Consider the following 21471-nt stretch of genomic DNA (forward strand, 5'->3'; position numbering starts at 1 on the left):
CTATTTTAGAAAGGGCTAGAAGTGGAAAATGTTAGATGCTACTGACTTACAATGACATCATTCTGTATTTAATTAAAATGTGTACTTAATACTTCACTAAGACTTTTAAAACCATAGAGCTTTATCTACTTTCAGTTTTTGCTCTCAAAAACTCGAGTTCTTAGACTTTTCATATTGGACATTATTTTCTGAAGTGTGATAAAAAGTAAATCCAAACATTTAAGCAAATTTAACTCAGAACTATTTTGCCTACAAAAATTTTCCTAGAGACTGTTTATAAAGAAAAACTTCCATAATGTTTTCTGCTTATAAATTTATTTAGCTGATCTTTACTCAGTGCCACGTATTTAGGCATGCAGTCTTATAGAGATATGAAGTCTTAAGAGATATAAAAATATATATAACATACAGATTTTGTTCTAAGGAGAAAATTGATATACAGGTAAGTACATAGCATTTCATGGGATAAGTGCTGATAAAGACACGTAGAGATGCTGTAGAAGCAGAGGGGTATCACAACAGGTTTTCCGGAGGTAAATTATGTTATCGCTAAGCCTTAGGAGCCCTGTTCATTCTGAGTGTTTGATTCCTTAAGAGAAGATTGGAATTCTCCTGGCTTTAGGTCTGCAAATGTCCAGAGCAGCAAACTGCAGGCATTATTAATACAGCATCTTTCCAATGAGAGGACTCTAGCCTGAGTAATAGCAGCGACTCACCATTGATTTTTATATATAAACACTGACTTAGTTGTTTACCTGGGAAAGCAAAGAAGGCATGAGTAAAACCCAAGATCACTTTATAAAAGCCACTAGTATTCAGTACTTTATACTATTTAATTATTTCACTGCTTTCCCTCACTAACTCATTTACTAAAGTTGACCAACAGAATAAAAGTGGCATCATTTATCATGGTACCATTCTTAACAGTCTTTTAAAGGATCTCTAAAACAATTACACTTTAATATTGTGAAAACTTGAAGTATATAAAAAGATACTGGAGAAATGCTAGATCCAGGATCTCACTGCATTTGTTTTGGCCCAGTCCTTGTGCCATCTGGGAGATCCAGCCTACACCTACCACTGCAGGTAGATTTAGCTCACCTCTCCCCTAGCATTCTCAGCTTCAGGGGAGCCAACGACCGTAAATCTCCATATTCATGAGAGACTATAGTACATGTGAGAACCTTTTGGAAACCACAATTGATATGTTTGTACTAGGTTTCATAATAATAGTGCAAAGTTAGTTGCAATGCCTTCCGAATAGTTTTCTTCCTCTCAATTCCCAGAAATACACCATGAGATGAACATGGCCATTCTTTTCATCTAAATTATTTCTAATTCCTTGCCTCATATATATATTCTTTTGTACATATATATATTTTCCCATTAGGATAATTTTTTCTTTGTATCAAATTATGAAATATTAGTTCTATAGGAACAGTGAGGGATAGTGGTGAAGTATTTGAATAGAGTTTGATATTAGATTACAACAACTTGACCCTATACTACCTACAGAGTAAATTTTCCATGAATTCATACTGTTGCCACAGCAATAACCAAGAAAAATAGAGTTGTGCTATATTGTCTTATCTACGTGGAACCTATGTTTGGACAAAGTTGAATATAGTCCAATAAAATGTAGCATCAGCTACTGATCGGAAATGGGCAAGAGACTTGTAAAGCTTGCTAAACTGAAACAATGTGTATGAATGTATTCATAGGACACTTTCTAATTGGTAGGACAGTTCATGGAACCACAACTGAGTGAAAGCTGGTAACAAAAGAACTAGTGTTGAGCAAAACACAGTCAAGACAGTAAAATGGATGGAGATAAAAAACAGAGTGCTAAGACAGTGTATTGATCTAATGCATTCTTACCAGAGAGTCCACAGAGATGGAATATTACAGAGTGAATATCACTGAAGGCTCTCCTTGCCGGTGACACATTTTCATTAGCAAAAATAACTACCGTAAAAAAGTATCACGTTTTTCCACATGAGATCTGGGTCCTACAATAACCAGAGACCTTCATGATCAAAACTGGCTAGGCTTAGAGCATGATTTCAAGTGTTTTATTCTGGTTCTTGTCTAGTCTGGCTCACTGTGGCGTAAGACTTTGTGTCACAGTGTTAGTGTCAGAAGAGATACTTAAATAGATGTGTCCCTTGCCAGGACTATAAAGTATATGGGTGCTATCCATAGATAGATAATTGTGCTGATGGTTCTATAAGCTGAGTATTAGTGTTGTTTCTAGAAGTGTCAGACTCTCACCTGTCCAACTGGTCTAGCCATCAGTTTATAGATTAATTGAGAACAGTGTGGTCGTGGTGTTGAGGGTTAAATGGGAAATCTGTAATTGGGGTACACCACTGATAGACTGTCAGGTAAGAGAGATCAGGTTAAGAGTCCTACCTCAGGAAGTTACCATTTTCAATTAGAATATTTGACCCCACTGATATTTTTTCTCTGTGCCTAGGAAAATTTTAGGGGGCAGCCAAAAGATTCACATAAATTCATATAAATATAGGAAGGTCCAAGGTCCAAGATGCCATCATGAGATCAGAGGGTGGGGGGAGGACATATGAAAGAGATTGGGACATGCAGCAGTGTTTATGAATGTGTTAATATACATACATATATCTCCTGTCTTTATTCATTGAGAGAACCTAGAAACAGTGACACTCAAGCAGCGAAGAGCATTTCCAGTACATAACATTCTCCATTAAAAGGAGCTGAGGTTCTTTGGAGGAGTGGTTGGAGTTTGCAGACTGTATCTGCAAACAGATTTAATGTTTGACTGGAGTAGGGAAAATATAAGATGAGTCTGGAGTATGAATGTACTCTAAAGAAAGCAAAGAAGAGAGAAAAAGGGAGGGAGGGGAAGGGAGGGGGTGAGGAAAGATGGAAGAAAGGGAGGAAGGAGGGAGGGAGAGGAAGGAAGGAAAGAAGGAAGGGAGGGAGGGAGGGTGGGAGAGAGGGAGGGAAGGGAGGAAAAAAAGAAAGGGAAAGGAAGGAAAAGTGAAGTGTCAAAAGGACACAGGATCCAACCTAGAAGAGCTCACTATGGCCAAGCCTGGAACAATTCAAGCAACACATAAATTTTGACAGTATTTGATTATACCAAGAGAATGATGTAAATATCTGTGAGCCCATGCTATTATAAATAAATAAAAAAATAAGTGAATGGGAAAAGGGACAACTCTTTCCTATAGAAGAATTTCAGTTAAAAGTGTAGAAGAAATGAGGGAAATAGAAAATCACCCGTAGAACACCATTGTAATAATTGCTGCAGGCAAGACCCAATGATGGATGCTAAAATTAGTGGACAAAAGTTTAAGGAGAAAGGGGATATTTGCATACTCAGTAGCTATCCCTTCCCCAAATCTATCAATTACAAAGAAAAACATAGTAACTTTACAGTGGAGAAACCTGGCAGTTGCTACCTTACAGAACAATCAGTGTGAACATCACCAGACTTACCAAATCTTGAGTTTCTATTATGATGCACTGAGACGTAATGTATATCTGTGGTATCCCCAATGCATAACCTCAATCGAATTTTGAGAAAACACCGTACAAACACAAGTTAAGTGACATTGTACGAAATAACTGACTAGTATTCTTTTTTTTTTTTTTTTTTTTTTGCGGTACGCGGGCCTCTCACTGTTGTGGCCTCTCCCGTTGCGGAGCACAGGCTCCAGACGCACAGGCTCAGCGGCCATGGCTCATGGGCCCAGCCGCTCCGCGGCATGTGGGATCTTCCCGGACTGGGGCACGAACTCGTGTCCCTCGCATCGGCAGGCGGACTCTCAACCACTGTGCCACCAGGGAAGCCCCAAATATAGTTTTAAAAATTATTATCTACAGGTAATTAAAGTATAGTTTTGCAAATGCCATCAACGGAAACCAACTTCCATTTATGCACTACATGTTTCGTTGAGTATTTTTATGGTATATTTATTTATCTTTTAACACCTTTATTGGAGTATAATTGCTTTACACTGGTGTGTTAGTTTCTGCTTTATAACAAAGTGAGTCAACTGTATATATGCATATATCCCCATATCTCTTCCCTCTTACGTCTCCCTCCCTCCCACCCTCCCTATCCCACCCCTCTCTCCCTGTGCTATGGGGCTGCTTCCCACTAGCTATGGGTTTTACATTTGGTAGTGTATATATGTTCATGCCACTCTCTCACTTCGTCCCAGCTTACCCTTCCCCCTGCCCGTGTCCTCAAGTCCATTCTCTAGTAGGTCTGCATCTTTATTCCCATCCTGCCCCTAGGTTCTTCATGATCTGTGGTGTATTTAAAAGTATTTCAAAATATATGGATAAATTGCTCTTGCACTGAGGATCAATTAAATCCACATCTGTAGATCTGAAATATTCGTTGTCAATAGATCCAGTATCTTACTGCTTGCTGGCATTCTCTTGACTGCTCAAACTCAGTCTTTCAAAAATGGAACTCATTATAATACACCCCGGACCTATTCTTCTCCCCACATCTCTACTTCCAGTTGAGAGTACCACCATCCTGCTGGTGACTTCAGTCTGTGACTCCCACTATCATCTCTAATTTCTCCTAGCTGCTTTTCAGCCTGTACATGCTGTTACTAAGTGCTCTTGATTTTATATCTAAGTGTTCTTTTAATCTGTGCTTTCCTTTTCATTCCCACAATGATCAACTTGTTAAAACAGACTACGTATTTTCTAGCTGGTCCAAAATTCTCTCCCTGTCTCAGCAACCCCTTCCCCGAACACACACACACACACACACACACACACACACACACACACACACACACACACACACACACACACACACACACACACACACACACACACACACACACACACACACACCTCTCAGAGATAATTACTACTACACGGATTTGATTTTATGATATTGTCACTCCCCACTTCAAAATATTTGACGGCCAGTGAAGTAACTAAAGTTTAATAGACGAGGCTCTCCATAATTTGGCCACTAACTACCTCAGCAGTCTACTTCAGGAAATGCTTTTTAGGTCTCAGCTTAATTGACTTTACTCATGTCCTCCTTTTTAGAAACACTTGCGTCTCTCATTCTCCAAGGCACCTCTCTCTCCTATTTCTCTTCCCTCTTTGTCTTAGGCAGTTAGGATTCCTATATCAAAGTATAATACCATAGCCTTGGAAGCTTATAAACAGCAGAAATTTATTTCCCACTGTTCTGGAGGCTGGAGGTCTTAGATCAGGGTGCTAGCATGGTCAGGTCCTGGTGAAGGCCCTCTTCAGTGTTGCAGACTGCCGAACTCTCTTCATCCTCACATGGCTCAAAGTGGGCAAGAGAGTTCTATGGGGTCTTTCTTTATAAAGGTACTAATCCCATTCAAGAGGGCTCCACCCTCATGACCTAATTACCTCCCCCAAACCCCACCTCCTAATACCATCACATTGCATGTTAGAATTTCATCATAGGAATTTGGAAGGGACACAAACATTCAGTCCCTTATACTCTCCGACCAGGTTTTCTTCAGCTGTTTCATCCACTTCCTTTATTTTAGCTAGCACCTCTACGGTAATTATTCCCAAGTTTGGTACCTTCAGCTGAGATACTTTGCTGAATCCCAAACTTATATATCAACTGCCTACTACTTACTATATCCTCCTGGATACCAAATTGAACCTATCACTTTCCTCTCCCCATTTACTATGTCCCTCTATATTCAATCATCAGGTATTGATAATCCCACCTCCTAAATATCACAGTGATGTTAGAAAAGTTCTAAGCCTTTTGGCTTAATCCGGATGATGGCCATCGGTTAGGATGAGATAGGGGAAAAAATGTAAATTTGGGTCTGTTATTTTAAAATTATATGAATCAGAGAAAATGCTAAAAAGATAGGATAGTCGCAATGGTACTTTAAAACCTACAAATAATTAATGCTTTGTCAATGCAGCAAGCAAAGTATTACCCCCAACATACCCATTAGCCTAACCCTAATTACATATTTATTCATTTTATCTAGCTGCTGTCACACTTAGCACAAAGCAGAAGTTTGATTTTGAATAGTAATCGTCAGCTAGAGCAGCTGAATAATTTAGAAGTCTCAATTTCAGCCTTTTCCATGTAAATGATATTCTAAAAATAAAAGCATTACCATATATAGTATTTCTAAAGTTTATGGCAAAGATGTGTTAAAAATGTACATTAGCATATTAACACTGCTCTGTGAATATACCAATACCTATAAATATTTTTATTCCCACAATTAGAATAGAACATTCATTATAGTTATAAGGCAGTGTTGTGGTTGTGCTTTTTTTTTTTGTATGACTGTATCTGCAAACAGATTTAATGTTATAACTGGATCAAAAAATGTTTGACTTAGAATTACATAGAATAAATTGATGTACATTAGCAAAGAATAAAATCCCCACCCTATCCCTTTCCCATCTGCTATGCTACAGTTGTCTTACCAAGTAGAGCTCTAGTTTCTTAGGTAAGTGACATAAGCATTCTGAACTTCTGTGATCATTATGAAAAGAAAAAAAACTTTGAAATTCAAAATAATACCAGTTTTTGTATTTCTTGAAAAAGTTTTAAATGTTTATTTTAGTTCAAATCATGTGAAATTGCCAATATTTCATCATTTTGCTTACAAAAACGGTAGTTTTATATGATTAATTTATATGGTTTGATCCCACGCCATTAAATCTATCAAAGTCCTTAATTTCTATGTTTAGAAGCGTACGTTAAGTTGAAATGTTGAAAGGATATTTGAATTTGGCTTTACCAAATGGTAGCTAAAACTATTTTTGTTAATATTGTACTATATATTTTAAATATAATACATAGTTTATATTTTACTTTTCTTCAAGCTCAGGGTGTGGAATACTCTGAGCGATGTGTAGACTATAGTAATTGAACAGGAAGAAAATCACCACACTATAAAAATAAACAATTATAACTTGCTACTGACAGCAGGTCCCATGATATCCTATAGTCCAGTGAAGGTTTCCACACATACAAAAGCATTTTAAAATAAACAATTCTGATGGTGTGTTTACAGTTTGCTTACCTAAATTGTGTCAATGTTATTTCTACTGGCAGTAAAACTGAACATTTGTTTTTCTATTCTTTTGAGAATTACTCTTTCTTTGCAAATAACTCTCAGATAAAGTTATAATGTATGGATGATGTATGGAGGTAAATTGACAGAAAATCAATAACTTCCTCATCGAGAACTGGTGGCTTAAATTCTCAATTCACTAATGAAAATTATTCCTATTTCATTTTGACTAATGTCTATAAAACATATTTTTCTTGATGTTTGCCTCAGTTAAGATGCTTTAAGTTTCAAGGAACAGAAAACACAACCAACAGTGGGTTAGCAATAAGAAGGTTATTATCTCACATCTAAGGAAGACACCAGTTCTGTGATGACATCAGAGATCCTGTCCATCATTTCTTATGCTTATTGGCTTTTTTTTTAATTTTATTTATTTTTTTATACAGCAGGTTCTTATTAGTTATCCATTTTATACATATTAGTGTATATATGTCAATCCCAATCTCTCAATTCATCCCAACACCACCACCCCCTTCCCCGCCACTTTCCCCCCTTGGTGTCCATATGTTTGTTCTCTACATCTGTGTTTCTACTGTTGTCCTGCAAACCGGTTCATCTGTACCATTTTTCTAGGTTCCACATGTATGCGTTAATATATGATATTTGTTTTTTTCTTTCTGACTTACTTCACTCTGTATGACAGTCTCTAGATCCATCCACGTCTCTACAAATGACCCAATTTTGTTCCTTTTTATGGCTGAGTAATATTCCACTGTATATATGTACCACATCTTCTTTATCCATTCATCTGTCGATGGGCATTTAGGTTGCTTCCATGTCCTAGCTATTGTAAATAGTGCTGCAATGAACATTGGGGTGCATGTGTCTTTTTGAATTATGGTTTTCTCAGGGTATATGCCCAGTAGTGGGATTGCTGCGTCGTATGATAGTTCTATTTTTAGTTTTTTAAGGAATGTCCATACTGTTCTCCATGGCGGCTGTATCAATTTACATTCCCACCAACAGGGCAAGAGGGTTCCCTGTTCTCCACACCCTCTCCAGCATTTGTTGTTTGTAGATTTTCTGATGATGCCCATTCTAACTGGTCTGAGGTGATACCTCATTGTAGTTTTGATTTGCATTTCTCTAATCATTAGTGATGTTGAGCAGCTTTTCATGTGCTGCTTGGCCATCTGTATGTCTTCTTTGGGGAAATGTCTATTTAGGTCTTCTGCCCATTTTTTGATTGGGTCATTTGTTTTTTTAATATTGAGCTGTCATATGCTTATTTTGATATGTTAACTTCTATCCTTAGGCTGATTCCTTTCAGGGCCACAACATGTCATTGCAGGCATCACAGGTAGACAGCAAAGTCCAAAGAAAAAGAAGACTTTTCATTTCCATGCAGCTGTTTTATGAGCAAGAAAATCCCTTCCTTGTCCATTGTTTTCATTGGACAAAACTACATTGTACACCTTTGACAAAGTCAGTCATTGGCTAGGGAAAGGGAATTACCGCTTGGGCTCAGACAAATCAATATCCCACTTTTTAGCTCTTCTGTGCACACATGGCAACAGTGATTGTGAACACTCAGACAAAATAGGAGTTCTACCAGCAAGGAAGAGTACAGTGCCTTCTGTTAGGCCACCTAATGTTTCCAGTAGTCATCAAACATGTTAATGCACTAGACTTTGCCAGTGAATCTACTCATCCTCATTAGGCAAATCTGGATGCAGTATTTAGTACCTCTGTCTGAACATCTATTTAACATAGAAAAATGTCTAGAATGATACACAGCAACCTTGAGTAACTCTAGGGAACAGAATAGGGAATGCAAGGGGAGACTACTTTCAGTTTTTAATTTATGTGCTTCTGTGGTGTTTGATTTTTTACAGTAAGGATTTGTTATTAATCTTTTATTTTAAAAACGAAATTGTTTTTCCTAATTGTATAGTAAATTACAAAATGATTGCATTAAAAAGAAATATTGTTTCTGCAACTTTAAAAAAGCATTATAAAGCATGTAGTGCAGGGAGCAGGCAATTATGTACTGATTTGAGGAAACCGTTTCTCAAGATGCGAGGAGTTCATCACTGGACATGCTGTACCGAAGTTAGTTTGGTATTTAAGAAAAGTCTTAACATGAAACAAGGTTTTTAGATCAAGCTTAAACTGTTGAGCCAGTTGAAACCCAGAATTTTTTGAGTAGCCAGATCTCTACTAAGCAATAAAGTAGCCACTAAACACATGCAGTTATGCATTTGCAGTGTGGCTAGTCTAAATTGAGATGTGCTATAAGTGTAAAATAGATAACTCCTTTTTTAAAAAATTAATTAATTTATTTATTTTTGGTTGCATTGGGTCTTCGTTGCTGCATGCGGGCTTTCTCTGTCTGCGGTGAGCGAGTCTACTCTTTGTTGTGGTGTGTGGGTTTCTCATTGCAGTGGCTTCTCTTGTTGTGGAGCACCGGCTCTAGGCGTGTGGACTTCAGTAGTTGTGGCGTGCAGGCTCTAGAGCGCAGGCTCAGTAGTCGTGCACGGGTTTAGTTAGTCGATCTGTGGCATGTGGGATCTTCCCAGGCAGGGCTCGAACCTGTGTCCCCTGCCTTGGCAGGCGGATTCTTAACCACTGCGCCACCAGGGAAGTCCCGATACTCCTTTTCAATAAATATAAAATTTGTCATTAAATTTTATTTTGATTACATATTGAAATACTACTTTAGATATATTTGGTTAATAAAAATATGTTACTAAAATTATTTTCATCTGATACTTATTTACTTTTTTAAAAATGTAGCTTATAAAAGATGTGAAGTTACATATGTGGTGCACATCTGTGGCTCACATTATATTTCTATTGTACAGCACAGGTCTAGATGTCCCATGCGGAGGGCCAATTAGGTTCCAGTTGTCTGAAAGCTAAGCAGCCTCATGTAAAGGCCAGTACTTGAATGTGCTGGGAATGAAGTGAAATTTACCAAACTCCCATCTTTAAGTCTCTCAGGAACAAGAGCAATTTTTAATATCATAGATAATTATAATTTATATATATATAATATAGGCAGAATCTCAATAAATAATTATCTTAGGTGGGAAAGAAACTCACACTGAAGAAACAAGAGAGGAGTATAAAACAAATAAGCCTGCTTACTTGTTAAAAGTCTCAGGAAAGGAATAGTGTTGAGAGTAAGAGAAAACCTTGCCAATCAGATTATCTTCTGGACTAGGTATAATAACAACTGGGTAAAACTACAATTAACTTGAGAAAATGATCATTGGTAGAGCCAGTGAAGTACCTTGAGGGCTGAGGATGGATGCACTTGATTCTGACTTGATGATGGAATTGAACACGGAAGTGAAGAGGGTTTCTACCCTTCTTTGCGACTCACACACCTCAGTTCAGTGAGCTGCGAAAGATGAGAAGTGAGGGAGGCATCCTTTTTGGAAGGTTCCAGGGTTGTCACCACAGAGACAGGAGCTTGTCAGCCTCTGTTGGGAGCATCTGAGGAGCAGGGTGCTATAGTTGTAAGATCCCCTAGCAGCTTTAGGAAGTAGCCATGGGGATTTGGGGATGAGATTTCCAGAGATTACACTAGTGGGGCTGTAACTAAGATTGCCTGTTTCTTTGTTTCTTATTATCGTGACCTTTGTTTACTTTTCATGCTAATGTGATCTAAGGCACATGTGGACTATTTAGAACATTCAGAAACGAGATGAAGTCATTAAAGACCACTAAGATAGAGGGAAAAGTGTCTAACACCTTTAAACTTCAAGCTATTAGCAAATGCATCTATAATAATTGTGTGACTTTTGTCATCTCCTTCACTAGCTTCGAATACTAGTAAGTGACATTGCATTAATATTCAAATTAATTAGTAGAGACGCTTCACATTAGATGAGCGTCAGTGTCTTCACCTAGAAAGAGAAATACCTGGCTGCTTTTAAACGGCAGTTTCTTAATGATCATCTGCCCAGGCTTTAACTACAGAGGTTTTCACAATGTTTATGTTTTTATTTTTCTTATTTTTTAAAATATCTTTACTGGAGTATAATTGCTTTACAATGTTGTGTTAGTTTCTGCTGTACAACAAAATGAATCAGTTATATGTACACATACATCCCCATATCCCCTCCCTCTTGAGTCTCGCTCCCACCATCCCTATCCCACCCATCTAGGTCGTTGTTAATAAACATTTTTTGAGCTTCTTTAATGTATGAGAATCAATTATTATACCGTATAGACACTGAGTGACTTTTAACATTAAAAATAAGTTAGTAAAGGGCTACTAGTATAAATATTGTCAGTTTCTCGCCAAATATAATTAACGTATATAAAATTCAATAATAACTGAAGTATAAAAAGTTACGAAAACGTAGAAGTTGCTGCTTAGAGCTGTATTTAAATATTTTAATTATATAAGTAATTCTCAAATAACCTGTTTGGGTTAAAAAAGTCATATAACAGATACATATTTTATAACACATTTTCATCTCCACTCCTTTTATATAATCATTATCTTAAAAAATTCTGTAGTATACTTTCAAACTTTTTCCTACATAATCTTATGTATTTACAATATGCCATTTATAATTATGTACACATGCATATATATTTACATGACCATGTATGCACAACTTTTTATATGTGTATGTGTGGTTTTTAGCTGTTTTCTACATAAATGGGCTCATACCATAAAATAATAGACTATTTGGGAACTTGATTTTTAATCAACAGTATATCTGGGATTCTTCCCCTATCAGCATATCTCGATCTACCTTATTCTTTTAAAGGGCTGCTTAGATTTTTATAGTATGGATAAACCATAGTAAATAAAGTAAAATAATTTTCAATAAAATTGAAGAAAGCAAATTGCTTTATTTATGAGAATAAACTATATTTTTTTAGTCTAGAGTATGTGAGCTTCCAAGGGTTTCATATGTGAGATGCCCTGTATTATCATCTGCATTTACATATAAGGAAACCATGTCCAGAGAGCGTAAGAAACATACCGCAGGTCAAACAGTAAATTGCGTGCCGATGTCCTGTATTTGACAGCCTCCCATTTGTGTCAGCAATGTGTGAATACATTTGACTGAATTAAGGATGGTATAAAAGAAGAGATTTTTGAGCTGAATATGTAGTTGTGATGAAGCAGTATTTCTGATTAAGGAAAAACACACAAGTAAATACCTAATGGAGGGAGTTCCCTGGTGGCCTAGTGGTTAGGATTCTGGCCTTCCACTGCCGGAGCTCAGGTTGGATCCCTGGTGGGGGAACTGAGATCCCACAAGCCACGTGGAGCAGCCAAAAAAAAAAAATACCTAATAGATATTATGGAATATAGGTTGTGATTGGTATTAAAATGAAATTGAATCATGCATGAATCCTTAAGTGACTATGACAACATGATAGCAATTACGCAACATATGTGCAGCTACATTGCTTGGATAAATTGCCATTTTAGTGGCAAGTATATATATATATATGTATATGTATACATACATATATATAAATCTATTTAAATGATCTGCATTCCTTTTGCAAAGGATCGAACTCAACAAATTTTTATTGAAAATTATAATGAATTCTTCTTAATTCCCTATGATTAATATCTAAAGACACACTTTAGAGCCATGAAGCCCCCCCAAAGGGGTAGGATATGTATCTCCACAGTCCTTTCCCTTCCTGTCTGCTAAAAAGATTCTGAGTCTGCTAGGTCGGCTCCTGGTCCTTTGCTAAGCTTAATCGGGGTAATGGTTAGAAAAAAAGTAGATACCAGGAGTGGTAGATTAAATTGGAAAGGACAGCTTTATTTCTGGAAGAGAAAAGTAATAAATTCATAAAGGAAGGAAAGAGAAGAATGTTTTTATTATTTTTTATTTATTTATTTATTTTGCGTTACGGGGGCCTCTCACTGTTGTGGCCTCTCCCGCTGCGGAGCACAGGCTCCGGACGCGCAGGCTCAGCGGCCATGGCTCACGGGCCCAGCCGCTCGGCAGCATGTGGCATCTTTCCGGACCGGGGCACGAACCCGTGTCCCCTGCATCGGCAGGCGTACTTTCAACCACTGCGCCACCAGGGAAGCCCGAGAAGACAGTTTTTAAATTCTTGGAGAAAAGACTGAAATTTTTGTGGGCAGCTTCTGTGTAAATGAGATGGGAAGATGGGGAGGGTTTTTTGCTGTACATTATGAGTGGGATCTCTCTTTACCATTTAGAAAAGATTTTAGTATAGATTGGTAAACTTTTTATGATTTTTCAAATACGAACTTAAAGTGATTAAAGAATAATTTGAAAAATAGATTGAATTTGCCCCAAAGTATTTAGCATGCTGTATACGGGTGAATTAAATTGAACAAAACATCTTGAATAAACAAACAAGAAGAAATAGCAAGAACAGAAACAGAAAGTATTGGAAAGAGAAATACAAATGCATGAGAAGCCATAAAATATAAGAAATACCAGGCTGAGGAGTGTCAGTTGGGAGTTAATTTTTAAATACTTCAACATGAAGGAAAAGGGCACATGATGAAAACTGAATTGTAAGAGAGTGAATCTTTGAGCAGGGTACAGGATAGATGTAACTGAAGAGAAATGGAAACCATATAAGAATGTACTACCATGGAACAGGCATGATTAATTAATAAAGGGTTAACTTTCCTACAGGCATTATTAAATACTAACACTTTAAGATCACATGGATATAACTGAATTTCTGACCTAACCTAAATGTATTAATTTCTGACCTAACCTAAATTATTAATTTACTAACATTTCCTGTGAGAAATATTAAATGTAACGTAGAATTCAAAATATTATATGTAAAATGGGATTAGTAGTATATCCTAATGTATTTTTGAGTCAGATACTGCAAATATCTGATTATAAGATGTTACAAAGATATTATAAGATATTACAAATATCTGATTACAGATATCTAAATACAAGAATGAGTGATCCACATGGTTCATAGTACATCAGGAATTTATTTCCTGTAAACCTCAATGCCATGATATTGGTATATAGAAAAACTTTTGAAACTTAGATTCAGCAAAGTATACATTAATAAAAACCTTTTTCATCATAATTTAAATAAGATTATAGCTAACACTTATTGGACACTTACTATATTCCATGAATTTAATAAATTCAAAGTAAGTTGCAGTATTAACTCATTTAATCCTCAAACAACTCTTAGTTACTGTTACTGGCATTTTCGAGAAAACTGAGACACGCATAAGTTAAGTAATGTTGCCCAACTTTTCACTGGTGGATACAACATTTGAATCCTGGAAATCTGGTGCAAGAACTTGTACTCTTAACCACTGCTTACCATTGCCTCACATAGCAGTTCATCTAAGCTATATTTAAAAGCCACAGCAAAGTTCATTTTTAAGGGAAAGCAATCACTCTTCAAAGGCATAACTTTTAAAACCAATTTGATGACTTTCAAGTGAAAGGCTTCCACCCACATAATTACTTCTGTGCTTTACAAAGAATAAAGGGACATTTATTGTCCATACCACATAAAAAGGGCTGTTTGTCAGATCTACAACACCTTGTTCCAATCTAATTTGTCTTCCGTATATTCTTCCTATGTATACATAGTGAATGAACTGAAAATTAAGCTTGCTTTAATTTTCAAGAGACACGGCCTGATAATCCATAATATATTTCTTTTTTAATTGAAGTATAGTTAATTTACAATGTTGTGTTAGTTTCAAGTATACAGCAAAGCGATTCAGTTCCATATATATAAATGGAACTGAATATATATATATATATATATATATATATATGTTAATCCCCAACTCCTAATTTATCTCCCGCACAACCCCTGCTGCTGCCACTATCCCCTTTGGTAAGCATAAGTTTGTTTTCTATGTCTGTGTGTTTGAGTTTTGTACATAGATTCATTTGTTTCATTTTTTTAGATTCCACATATAAGTGATATCATATATTTGCCTTTGTCTGACTTCACTTAATGTGGCAGTCTCTAGGTCCATCCATGTTGCTGCAAATGGCAATAATTCCTTTTTATGGCTGAGTAATATCCCATTATGTGTATATGTGTGTGTGTATATATATATCTATATACATATATATATATATATATATATATATATATATTCGACACATCTTCTGTATCCATTCATCTGTTCATGGGCATTTAGGTTGTTTCCATGCCTTGGCTATTGTAAATAGTGCAGCAGTGAACATTGAGGTCATTGAGGTGCATGTATGTTTTTAAATTAGAGTTTTCTCTGGATATATGCCCAGGAGTGGGATTGCTGGATCATATGGTAACTCTATTTTTAGTTTTTTAAGGAACCTTTATAGTGTTTTCCACAGTGGCTGCACCAATTTACATTCCCACCAACAGTGTAGGAGGGTTCCTTTTTCTCCACACCCTCCCCAGCATATCCATAATATATTTCTTATAAGCCTCCAATTACTTCAAGCCTCAAAGTTAAGATTCTGTTAACTTGAAAGAGGTGAGAAACATATACAATTTATTTATTTATATAATTTATTTTATTTATATAATTTATTTACAACAAATCACTTGACATAAGATTTATTATATGTTTGTACTGTTGACATTTGCTTCATGGATCACATTCTGCAGAAAGTTCTTCAGTTTCTGTTTGGTAAACTTTAGAAAGGATTCACAGAGAAACAGTAAACTTTAAGAACATTAGTATCCAATTCTTCCTAGATGTACATCTATTCTAACTTTTCTTTCGTAGCCTTCAATGTACAAAATGCAGAAATATGGCTGTTCTGATAAGAATGACCAGCAAAGAAGAAACTTCAGCAAAGAAGTTTCCTTTGCTGAAAGAAATAAGGAAACTGTGTATTTTTCATTTGCTTTTTTTTTCTGTCTTTATTCTTACTATGACCCTTTAACTTGAATATAGCAATTTCAGAGCTCAAGGAAACCTGGAGTCTGTATTTATATTGTTGACTGTAGAGGTTATTTCCTTTGCTGGAGGATGGTGGGTAATGACAGACTGCACATAAGAAAACGGAAACCTGTAGATTTTTATTATAATGTTTGGACGAAGATAAGTTTACTTAAAACAACTTCTATTATAGTCTCTTCATTGGCTTGCTCTTGGTCTTCAAAGATAGGATCTTACTGATTAAAATAGCTTTCCAAATCTCTTTGGCTGTTTCAAAGTCATAAAAACCTGAAACATTATATCAGTATAATAGCTAGAAAGGACCTTCAAGATTCTTCAAATTTGAGATTATATCTCTTTTGGCAGTCCCAAACCCTTCTGAGATCTGATGAAATTTATGCACGTTCTCCTTAGAAGAAGGTATATTTAACTATAACTGTAACATTTGCATGCTTGGCAGGAATTCAGGACTCTGCAGGTGCCCCACAAGGCCCACTAATATCAGATTCACAACTTCTAACCTGGCCCAGTGCCACTGTTTTTTACACATATAATAAAAATGATTTGACAAGATGAAGATGATGACATGGGGATATGTGCTCAACTGTGTACATTTCTCTCTCTATTTGCATATGCATGTGCAGTGGTATATTTGCTTTTTGTAATATATGTTAAGCTGAATTTAAGAAATCCAATCTCTGCCTTCATTTACACATGGCCTTTTCTTCTTCTCTCCATGTGTCACTTACAAGAGAACACTTGTCATTGCATTTAAGGTCCATGAGAATGATCTCGTATGTTTTTGGGAATGCCATTCGACTCACTATAGTTATTGTTATTGATCATATGTTAGGCAAGTGGTATTATATATATGATTTCTTTTGATTTCACCAAAATTCTGTGAAGTAGGTAGAAGGGTACTTACTACCAATGAGGAACTGGAGACCCACAGAAGTTAACATTCCAGACTTCGAACAGCTTAGTTAGTGGTGGAGTTCTTGCTTGGCCTATATTCTCACTGCTGAAGGCTTTTAAGGAGGACTCAGTTACCCAGAGTAAATCAGAACAAACAAATAAAAGTCCTTAAAGACCTCTTGGACTTTGTGATTTAATGAAATAGAAAATATATGAACACAAATAGCTGAGATACAAAATAGAAGGTACATAGAGTGAAGAGAAATATATATAAATTTTTAAGGGTATTCAGAGGGAGCTGATTACCCGGTCATTTATCAGTTTGTGGTGTCTTAATACCCTAATATGATGAGGCTGATTATAATGTCTCATGTGACAGTCTGTCTCATTATTTTAATACTCATATATGCAAATTTATGCTGCCTTACTTAATGAGCACTCAATCCTTCATCTATTCAATATTTATGGAGTACCAGAAAATTGTGTTATACACTTAAGATGTAATGGTTAAAAAAGAAAACAAAAACAAATGTTGTCTCTGTCCCAATATACATGCAAGTGGGAAAGACAGACAGCAATGGAAAGGCAAATATATAAACTGGTTGTTAATACTAGTGAATGCAAGGAAAGAAATGGGAATCTCTGTTAGAGCATACTGGATGGGATCCTAGCTCAGGTGGGATGGTGAGGGAAGACCTCTCTGTGAATGGGGCATTGCTGCTGAGCTGTAAGCACAGAGAAGCACTTACCTATGATAAGAGCAAAGAAAGAGCATTGTAGACTGAGGGAACAACATATTCAAATCACCCAAGACCAGAGAATGTTTAGCATCTTCAAAGAACTGAAAACAATGATTAGTAATAGGAGTATAACATACTTAGAAATAGGCAGGGGTCAGGAGATGCAGACTCCTGCACAAGGGAAACAAATAAGGATTTTTTTCCTGGGTGTTTTGGGAAAACACTACAGGGATTAAGGAGGGAAATGACATAACTGAGTTGCTTTCGGAATGATTGCTTCTGCTCTTCTATGGAGCATGGACTGGAGAGGGGCAAGAATGGAGGAGAAGGGACCAGTGAAGAGACTTGGAGAAATTAAAAATTCTCTTTCAGTGTTCAGAGTTCACTTGAATGATGGCCTGTCTCTGATATTATGAAGAGTACATTGTACTTTAAAAAAAAAGTTTTTATGTATAGTCAATAGTACTGTGTGTGTGTGTGTGTGTGTGTGTGTGTGTATATATACACATATATAATCAATTATTTGGTACCAATTACCTTGTAGTATGTAAATGTTGAATATTATATATATATATGTATATATATATATACACACACATATGGTAGCCATATTTGTTTCATTGTTATATAAAGGAGAAAATTTATCTAAAAATAATTTATCTCAGGAAGAGATTTGATAGCAGTCTCTTCTTTGGAGCATTTGGCTATCCAAATAAAAATTTATCATTAATAAATAGTGATCCTTATTTACCTGTCTGTACTGCTATGCAACTTTGCTTTCACTTGAACGCTTGATAGAGGTGTGACCGTCTACAGAGCAGAATGATTACTGGTTGTCAGACCTTCATTCAGCCAATGGGGAAAGGAGATGTATTATCTTATTGTCTAGATTTTCATGTGGACATGAACAATCTGAAAACAGAATTGTACTAATTTGTGTCTTAGGAAAACTCTAAATGCAGTTAGTTTCCAATTCCATTTTTCCTTATGAGTCCAGACTTCTAATTGTGATTTTTTTTTTAAACAGGGATAATACAATTCTTTTTTCCTTGTACATATGAGAAAAATACTTGCACTTGTGACTTCAATAGAAAGCAATATTCTCTCCATGACTCAGAAGTCAAGGGTTGGTATAGAGCTATGACCCCTCATTAGACCTGCCTTAAACACTTTAGTAGTCTTAAGATGTGTGATTCTATTTCTTCTCATAGCACATGGAGAGGAATAATGTTGGTATTTTGCAGTTAATTCAGTTACTTTCTACTAGTGAAAATAGTAACAGGATTTCCTATTGCTAAGTCAAGTCCCCCAACCATTACCCTTGATTGGCATTGTAGACAAAACTTCTTGTGAATGAAATAAAAACATTCCCAATTTATTTCTACCTATACACTCTGAAAGACTGTTTTACATGGGGTTTTAGTTTAGTTTCTAATACTCTGACTTCAGTAGCAGTTTAATGAGTAATTGGTCAGCTAATAGCTTTCATCAAATTCCAGATTTTAATTATCACTTACTGTGATATGCGTTGCGTGTCATTTTATGCCATATTTGTTTTAGATTTAATCTACTCATGTTTGCAAAATTTCTTTTCCATGGTGCAAAATTCAATTTATTAAATTGAAAATATTAAAAATAGTAGTTTGAAATTTTAGTTTTAAAAACACTCTACAGGTTAAACAAATAAACATACCCTAAAAACCAAAATAAAACAGTATTTCTAGTTTAAAACCCAGTGGTACTATTATTCACTAAGAGAGGTCCTTCAAACAGGAAAATTGATAGAATTCACTTCCCTCTTTTTGAAACATGGACGTTTAAGTTACAAGAAAAATAATTCAAGGTCCAGGCCTGTAGTTGTTACTATGAGCAATGTAGTCGTCTGCTACAGTAGACTGTGTGGAACATTTTTTAAAAGTTTGGAATCTTTAATGGTGAAATAATACTCAATGGTAGGGACTTAGAAAATATGTGTTGATTTTTATTTTTAAAGGCATTTGAGGAGTTAAGAACCTTAGCCATGATATGGATCCTTGAAAGATGCTGAATCTTGTGAAGTTTTAGATCTTAATTCCAGTTACCGTATAGAATGACTTGAGCATTCTGATATTACTTTTGAAGGGCTAGGATAATAAATCAGTTTCAGGGTAGACATGTACAAGGCTTAATTTATGAAACTTTAAACTATTTAACATTAACTTTGTTCTTAAAATACAAATTCATCTAGGGGATGTAATAAACTATGCAATAATAAAGATCTGATATTATTTTGACATGAAATTCAACATATTCATAAGTACAAGGATCAAGAATTAAAAATAAAATTCTTGGTAACAGTATTCATTGAACGAACATTCACAGTATTTAGTGCCTCACGTTTGCTTGGAACGGGAGTTAAAAACTTAAAATAATATAGGCTTTGCCTTCAAGGGAAAGAGGAGAGGGTTATATAAATTGACAATTATAGTTCAGTGGCATAAATACTAAAATAGAGAGGATTAAGGAAGTCTAGAAAAGAAACTTATCAAATTGAAGTGTTAACGAAGGCCTCCCTGAGATAATTCATGAACTGTGTTTGATATAAGAGTTGGAGTTAGTTATGTGGATGAGAGTTGAGGAAGTGCGTGCAAGACAGGTGGCAATCATTCAGTTAGTAAGATACAACCACAAAATGATCATAGTCTAAATGGAGGAAGGACCAGTGAAGGTGAAGTGGAAGGGATGCACATGATAGATAGTAAATGGATAGAACATACAGGATTTGATGAGAAAATGGAAATGAGAGAGCTGATTGAAAGGAAGGCGTCTGGAATGATTCAACTTGAGGCTACAATATTAACTAAAATGAAGGTGCTAGTAAGGGTGAATTCACCTTTGACCACATTATGTACTTTGCAGTAGAGGTGATTAGTGTAAGGAGAATAAATTTGAGAACAGTCAAGAAATTGTGGAATTTGTTGAGCAGTCAAGAAATTTTCTACTTTAAAAATAGGAAATAGAGAGATTAGAATATTCTGCCTATTTGTAATTATTCCTGTTGAGTTTTAGGAAGAATTTTGGATAAAGGACTTAAGATGTCATCAAGGTCATCCTTTTACCTAAGTCAAAATTTTTGTTGTTGCTGTGCCTTTTTTTTTTTAACGGAATTCACTCATAGAACTAAATTGATTGTTGTTTAGGCAGGGTAGAGTGTGCTTTGGTTAACTAAAGTGGACAAAAGCAAGAATCTTTATTATGTTCCTAAGAATGACTCATTCCTTCAGTGAGTTCATTCATTGTTAGTCTTCCAGAAACAAATTTAACAAGCCAGATTTATGGACTAGTCTTAGGTACTTTTCTAGCTAGACAATCTTTAACTGGCTATGGTAAATGTGAATTAAGAAAGGAAAAACGTAACTGCGGTGTTGAAACTTGTTCCTAGGGTTTTTATCCAAATTTACTTTATATTTCTATACGAAGTGGTAAATTATACAAAACATTTTGCATTGACCCAGAATTTTTATTAACAGTTTCTTTTTCCATATTTCTTAGCATATACCAATGGTATACAAATGATATTTAGAAATATCTGCCGGTGTAGTGGGCCAGTTTTAATCACAACCTGATTTACACTAATCTATGTCAAAATATACTGTACAGTTGTGCAACTCTAAATTCTATTTATTTGTCTATATTACAAATGATAGACTGATTTCTTTAAACTTTTTCTAAGATATTTTTAATTTCAAATTTGAATATGAAAATTGGTAATTTTTTAAAGAATACTCAAAATTGTTCTGCTAATCCAAACTGAGATTATCACACTAAAGCAATTAAAACATATGAGTAGATTGTATTTACATAGTTTATTATATAA

At 35.6% G+C, this 21471-nt stretch overlaps 1 protein-coding gene across 1 annotated transcript in view; it reads left to right on the plus strand.

The window, feature by feature from the left end:
- SEMA3E (semaphorin 3E) overlaps positions 1–21471 on the plus strand; it is a gene marked incomplete at its 5' end in the record, with an annotated part of 261144 nt that overhangs the window by 39354 nt on the left and 200319 nt on the right. The gene's annotated exons all lie outside the window — the stretch shown is intronic.

This window comes from Grampus griseus, assembly GCF_964374135.1.
Source record: "Grampus griseus genome assembly, chromosome: 9".
Classification (NCBI taxonomy): domain Eukaryota; kingdom Metazoa; phylum Chordata; class Mammalia; order Artiodactyla; family Delphinidae; genus Grampus; species Grampus griseus.